At 43.6% G+C, this 6,745-nt stretch overlaps 1 pseudogene; it reads right to left on the reverse strand.

Moving 5' to 3' along the window:
• Positions 1 to 5,415: 5,415 nt before the first annotated feature.
• On the reverse strand, positions 5,416 to 5,589 carry LOC132129864 (U2 spliceosomal RNA; annotated as a pseudogene).
• Positions 5,590 to 6,745: the final 1,156 nt, after the last annotated feature.

Genomic DNA, 6,745 nt, shown 5'->3' on the forward strand with positions numbered 1-6,745 from the left:
GCAGTATAAAAAGCTCCTAAAAACAAGTAGGGGTCTGGCACTCCTTTTCCTCCATTTTGGGGTGCTTTCTTCATGGTTGCTCTTTTAAGTCTCTCCCACTTGGACCCCCACAAAAAATAAAACATTGCACGTTCCAGGGATGCAAGAAAGAGTCTGGGTGGAAATAAAACAGAACACAACAATAAAACCAGGGGTAAAATCACAGCTTTTATGATTAAAACCTTTCCTTCAAATGTCAAACGTCTCAGTCCCCAGAAACCTAGTTTTTTCCGCACTTTAACCAACACGTCATGCCAGTTTCCACTCCCTCCCCCTTCTCTGTCAAATTTAATGCCCAATATTTTTAACTCTGTCTTTTTAAAAGTAGTGTCCAGTCCAGTAAGCTCGCTAGGTTTCCAGGGACCGTAAAACTGTGCCTGTGTTTTATCTCGGTTCAGTCTGGCTCCCGATGCTTTCCCAAACCAGTCTGTCAGGTCCATTGTCCTCTCTGTTGATAAAACGTCAGTACATAAAAGGTTGACATCATCCATATATAAAACGGTCTTTGCAGTCAGTCTTCCTGTCCCGGGTATAGTCAGTCCATTGATCCATTTATCCCTTCTCAATACCTGCGCTAAGGGTTCGATACAAGCCACATACAGGAGAGGAGATAACGGACAGCCCTGACGGACCCCGCTGCGTATATCTATCGCTTTTAAAAGATTCCCGTTGACTAGGATTTTGCTGGTTATATCTTTATACAGCAATCCCACCCAAGCTAAAAACCTCCTGGGAAACCCCATTTTTTCCAAAACTTGAAACAAGTAGTGGTGCGAGACTCGGTCAAATGCTTTTTCAAAGTCTAAATTTAAAACTATCAGCCGAATATTTCTGTCTCTCGCATAACAGATGGCGTCTCTTATCAGTATGAGGCTGTCTGTGATCTTTCTCCCAGGGACAGCGCAGGCTTGATCCGGGTGGATCAGATCTGCTAAAACTGTTGACATTCGTGTTGTTAAAAGTTTACTAAAAAGTTTACAATCAAAGTTTAAAAGGGTTATAGGACGCCAGTTTTTTAGGTCGGTCTTGTCATCTTTTTTGTGTAGTAGGGTCATTATTCCTATCCTAAAACTGTCAGGGAGCTGGTCGATCTTTTCAAAGTCATTAAAAACCGCCAGTAAGTCTTGTCTTAAAATGTCCCGAAAGGTCAAATAAAATTCAAGAGGAAGTCCATCAACTCCAGGAGTTTTCCCTTTTTTGAATTTTTTAACACTTTTGTCTATCTCAGAAATGTTGAAGTCTTTTGTCAGACTGGTATTTTCTTTTACTGTTTTCTCTATGCTTGTTAAAATTTCACTTAAAATACTATTGTCACTTGCCTCTTCTTCATAGAGTTCTTCATAAAAGCTTTCTACTACTGATAAAATACCCTTTGTGTCGGTCACTGTTTCTCCTTCTTTATTTCTCAGTTTAAATATTGCTCTACCTCCGTCCATGACTTTCTTAAAAAAGTATCTTGTGCATTTCTCGCCTTCTTCTATTTCCCTTTCTTTGCTCCTGAAGATAACACCTCTACTTTTGACCTCTGCTAATTCTGACATTTCTTTCTTAACGTCCTTAATTTCTTCGTTAAAATCAAAACCCAGACTAAGAAGATAAAAGTAACGTTGTAGCCTCTTTTGCAGTCCCACCATTCGTCTTTTTTCCTTTAATTTTTTCTTTTTCCCTGCCCATCTAAAAAAGGTCTTGGTCTTTCCCTTTACCATCTCCCACCACTGTGCTCGTGAATCATAAAAGTCTTGTAAAGTCTGCCATTGGCTGTACTGCTGTACTGCAGTTCAACTTCCAAATCCCACCACCTTTCGTCACACCTGTGGGAGAAGAAAGGGTGCAAGAAAGCATAACGTGGTCTGAAAAGAAAACAGGTGTTAGTTTAGCATCTACTGGTGTAAGGTCTCGCGTAAAGATATAATCTATACGGGAGGCTTTAGTGCCATCACCACTAAACCAGGTGAATCCTTTTTCCCCAGGATGCATGGTTCTAAAACAGTCAGTCAATTTAAAATCCTTTATAATGTTCTGTAGTAAAATTGACGTTTTATCCATTTTAAAATCCCCTCTCTCTCCTTTTCTATCATTTTTACTTAAGATGCAATTAAAATCCCCTGCTAAAATAAATGGGGTCTTGCCTAAAAGGTGGGACTGCACGTCTTCTAAAAGGTCGTTCCTTTCATTTTTATCTGTGAAGGCATACATATTTAAAATATTAAAATCATGTCCTAAAAAGGACAGATTTATTAAAAGAGCTCTCCCATCTCTCACCACTGTGCTACCCTTCACCAAGAGCTGAGGATTTTTAATTAAAATGGCTACTCCATCTGCTCTGTTAAAATTTGATCCACTCCACACAGATATATGAGGCCATTGTTCTTCACATCTCCTATAATTGGACATAAAAGGTAAAGCACATTCTTGTAAAAGCAGGATATCGCTATTTTGGGTTTGTAAAAAGGATAAAACCGTTTGAGCTCTCAACTGTGACCTCACATTTCTTACATTTAAGGTAGAGAGTGTGAGTGTCATGATAAAAACAGTTAAAAGGGATAAATACAACATTTTAGAAGACAAAAATAAATAAAATTTCAATTAAAAAAGATATCTGTATCTTGTGAAACCAGCTTTTCCTTTTTTTCCCTATTTGGGGAATCCGGAGATTGAAGCTGTTTCCCCCCTGAGCTAGCTCTAGGGGTTGATGTTTGGAGATCTATTGACAAAAAGGATATTTCGTTTGGGGAACTGAGTGGGAAAAGCCGGTTCAGATCCTCTGATGAGGAGGAATCTGATTGCCATCCCATTCGATCTCTTTTCTCATTTATCTCCTCAATGGGAGATCGGGCAATCCTTTTTTTCCCTCTCAGTATAACTCCTGGAAGATCATTACTTACCTCTATCTCTCGTTTCTCCTCCACTACCTTTTCCTGTTCTTGGTTGTCTTGTTCACTATCCCCATCCTTGCTCTGTTCATCTGACCCCGTTTCTTTCTCTATTAGGGATTGATGGAGTTCCATCTCCTCCTTTTCATCTCCAATAGTATGGTTTGGCGGGAAGTTTGAAATTTGCTCCGCCCCCACTCTCTCCTTGCCTCTATCGTCCACTTTCTCTCCACCAACCACAGGGTTTGGCGGGAGATTTGAATTTGGCCCCGCATCCTCGTTAACTTGTTGCATTTGCTCCTCAACTGCCATTTTGTGTGAGTTAACTTTGTTGGCAAACGATTTGGGGCAATCTCTGTAAAGATGAGACAGGTCTCCACAAAGATTACACCTTCTGCCATTTGGACATTCTTCAAAGGAATGTCCAATTTCTCTACACTTGTTACAAAACACTTTCTGGCATGCTTCGACAAGATGTCCAAACTCCCCACAACGCCGGCAGAGTTTGGGCATTCCCTGGTAATGGATGTAGCCCCTGTTTTCTCCCAGAACTATCATTTGTGGTAAATGCCTCAGACCTTGGAAGCCCTGGGGGTCTTCCCATTGCTTAATGGGGACCCTCCAGGAACAATTCCAAATGCCGTCTTCATCATAAACCTTCATAGCCTGGCCCCTTACAGTGCAAAATCTACCCAGCCATATACAAATATCTTCTCCATTCACAGTCTCATTGAACATTCTAACGATAACCATTTTTTGTGTGTTATCAGTTAGTTTCTCAACTTTAAACATGGAAAACTGGGTCTTGTGTGTGTCAAAGCGCTGCCAGATGTCATTTAACAGTGCTGCATTTTTAAAACTCACATCAAAGCCTTTATTAAAAGGCAGGGTTAGAATGCAATTTAAATCAGCAGGGTTAAAACCTAGAAGTTTTTGCATCATTTTCCTTGAAAAATCCAACCTAGACATTTCCATTAACTTACCATCTTTTTTTAAAAACAGGAATCGAGTGCTGTGGTGCCTCCGCATGCCGGCACGGGCAGCCGACATGTTGGAAGCACCCACAGCTAAAAGAGATTAAACAAACTAAAATATTACTACAACAATAAAAGAAAACTTAAAACAGAAATAACTTACCTTAAGACCAGTTTCTCAATAAAAAACTCCTCTTAAAAAAAACAAGCACAACACAATATGAAAGACAATAAATAATAAAAAAGTATGCTCAAAGCAATACAATATACCTCTCGGAAGGTGTAGGACGTGCTATGGCAAAGCACAACCTAAGTACCTCCAAGAGGCGATCGCTGTCTCTTCCTCCAATCCAAACACTTGATCTTAGCCAAAAGGCCGAGAAGCGATGCCGCTAAGACGCAGCAGGGAGGAAGCCGGACACGGCGATGCCCATCTCGGCTTTGGTAAGTCTGGGGGACCTAAAAACGCTGGGGGATGGTAGTACCCTCCCCTGTCTGCAACGTCACCGGGCCTCGTCACGCTCGGCCTGACGCTGGCACTGCAGCGACGGAAAGTACGGCATCGCTCGTAACTCCCAAACGGTTCGTCGCAGAGCCACGTGCCTTATGTCATGGGAATCCTTGGCTCGAGCCGAACCAGACGCAGGTCTCAGATTGGCTCGTCGCTCTGACGGAATTTTCGGGTATTTGGGATTTTGTCGAAAACCTTCTTTTGCAACCTAGCGCCAGGTATTTGGCCCAGTCCCACCCAAAGCAGCACAGAAAGCTTCTCTGGAGTCTGCCTGTCAATAATCATCAAGTGGAAATTTCCATTCACCTTGGCGAGGGGACCTCAAAACGTGCTAAGGTGGCGTGTCCGAGATGGCTCGAATGGTTATAACTCCAGGAAGGAATGAGATCCCTTCACCCAAATCGGCACACCTGTGCAGAGGCTCAGTCAGAAGCAAGGTGAAAAAGGGCGCTGCGACAGGCCACTCGGTGGCGCTGTAAGCGACAACAAAATTAATACCAATTGAAAAAGGACAACCAAACAACATGGAGACAGCTACAGCTAGGCTGCAGTCAGTCCAATCGACTTTCAAAGTAAGGTCTGTGCTATATTCGAACTGAACCACCCACCAGGGTCCGAATTTTCAAGAGCGTAACTGACTTTGTTTCACAGGCGCACAACACATACCTCGCATGTGACAGAACTCCCCATTCTGAAACGCAAAAAAAAAAAAAACCTGGAAAAAACCTCTTCTGCTTTGTTTCACCAACAATTTCAGGGGAGAGCGCGAACGCAGTCCCCCACTACCATAAATTATGCAGTCGAGATTCCCGCATTTGGGGAATTCGCAGGGGTCAGCAAACCACCTGATTCGATGCATCACCTCATCTGTGAAAGACCTCAGGTGGGTGCATCGTTCGTGGAAGAGTCCAAGACCCCAGGAGGGCGCATCAGGAAAAAAGTTCGCAATACACCACAGCATGGCATATCTCATTCCTTGTTCTGCTTTTCGACACAATAAACGGCAATCCCCAAAAAGGGAAAGCACACCATTCATGGAGACACTGCAATACCAGGCCGATGCTTGGAGTGGACGGAGCAAGCCCCGGCTCCAGCTCCGTGATCTAAAAATCCATTTAATATGTAGTCCTCGGATGGGGGACGTATCAGATATTAAACTGATAAGAACAGATTTTTCTTTCGAAAAAGTTTTATTGTCACCAGTTAAATTTTTTCCATTTGCATTTTTACTTTCACACACATTTTTCTTTTCAAGCACACATTAAAACAAGCCATATAATATATAATAAATACACATGGTAAAATGAAAGAGACAATCATTGTTAAAAAACATTTGATTAAAACCACAGTGTTTTGCTTGTTTTTAGAAGTCCATATTTGAGGTGTGTTTAAAAGGTGCGATCGGTTTCAAAAGTAAAATACAAATTTAAAAAAGCAAACAAGCCTCATATGCATGTTAATAAAACCAATTTCATTGATAAAACACAAAAAAAAAACAATTTATTGGATAAAAACCAATAAAAAAAAACCATCTGTTGTGCAAGACCGGGGGTGAGTCCTTATCAAGTCGGTTTTCACCCCACTCTCCAGAACAGGGACATGAGATGCTACTTTACGGGCTCAGCGGAGATCCCCTCTCCTCCGGCCCGCTGGCCCGCTGTTCCCGTAGCCAGAATGGTGAGGGTGCATCTACGGGCAGCCAGGGTCGGTGCCTGCCGGGACCCTCTCTGTGCGACCCCGGCCCCCCCGTCCGAATATCGTCGTCCGGTACCCCTGCAGCATTGATGTTACCTTTAGCTCGCATGCATGGAGGGTTACCGTAACGCGCTTCCCCACCAGCAGGTTTCTGGTGGCCCAGATGGCATCCTTGATGACATTGAGGGTGAGCCAGAGCGAAGTAAATTTCTGTTTCGTCAAGTCCTTCAAGCCCCGGCCCACCCCAAGGATGGCGAGCTGGTACCCGAACTGGGCCCCACCTGCTGGTAGGCACGGGAAATACAGGGGGCCGGTCTTGGCCCACAGGTCCCGCGCAGTGCTGCAGTCCCAGAGCAGGTGGTGGACGGTCTCCGGGGAATTGCAGCCGGACCGAGGGCAGATGGGGTTTTTGGCCATGCCTCTGGAGTGCATAACCGCCCTGACCGGGAGAATCTCATGAGCCACCATCCACGATAAGTCCTTGTGCCTGTTCTGGAGAGCAGGATGAGCCGCATTCCGCCAAACTTGTTTGGCCTCACTTAGTGTGAGGCCCGGAACTGGACTCACCGGTTCCCGGTCCTGCACAACAGAAATGAGAGACTTGTGTTTAGTTAAAATGGTGACATCTTCACTCTCTAAAAGGTATTTCTTTA

Source organism: Carassius carassius, chromosome 46 (assembly GCF_963082965.1).
Source record: "Carassius carassius chromosome 46, fCarCar2.1, whole genome shotgun sequence".
Classification (NCBI taxonomy): Eukaryota; Metazoa; Chordata; class Actinopteri; order Cypriniformes; family Cyprinidae; genus Carassius; species Carassius carassius.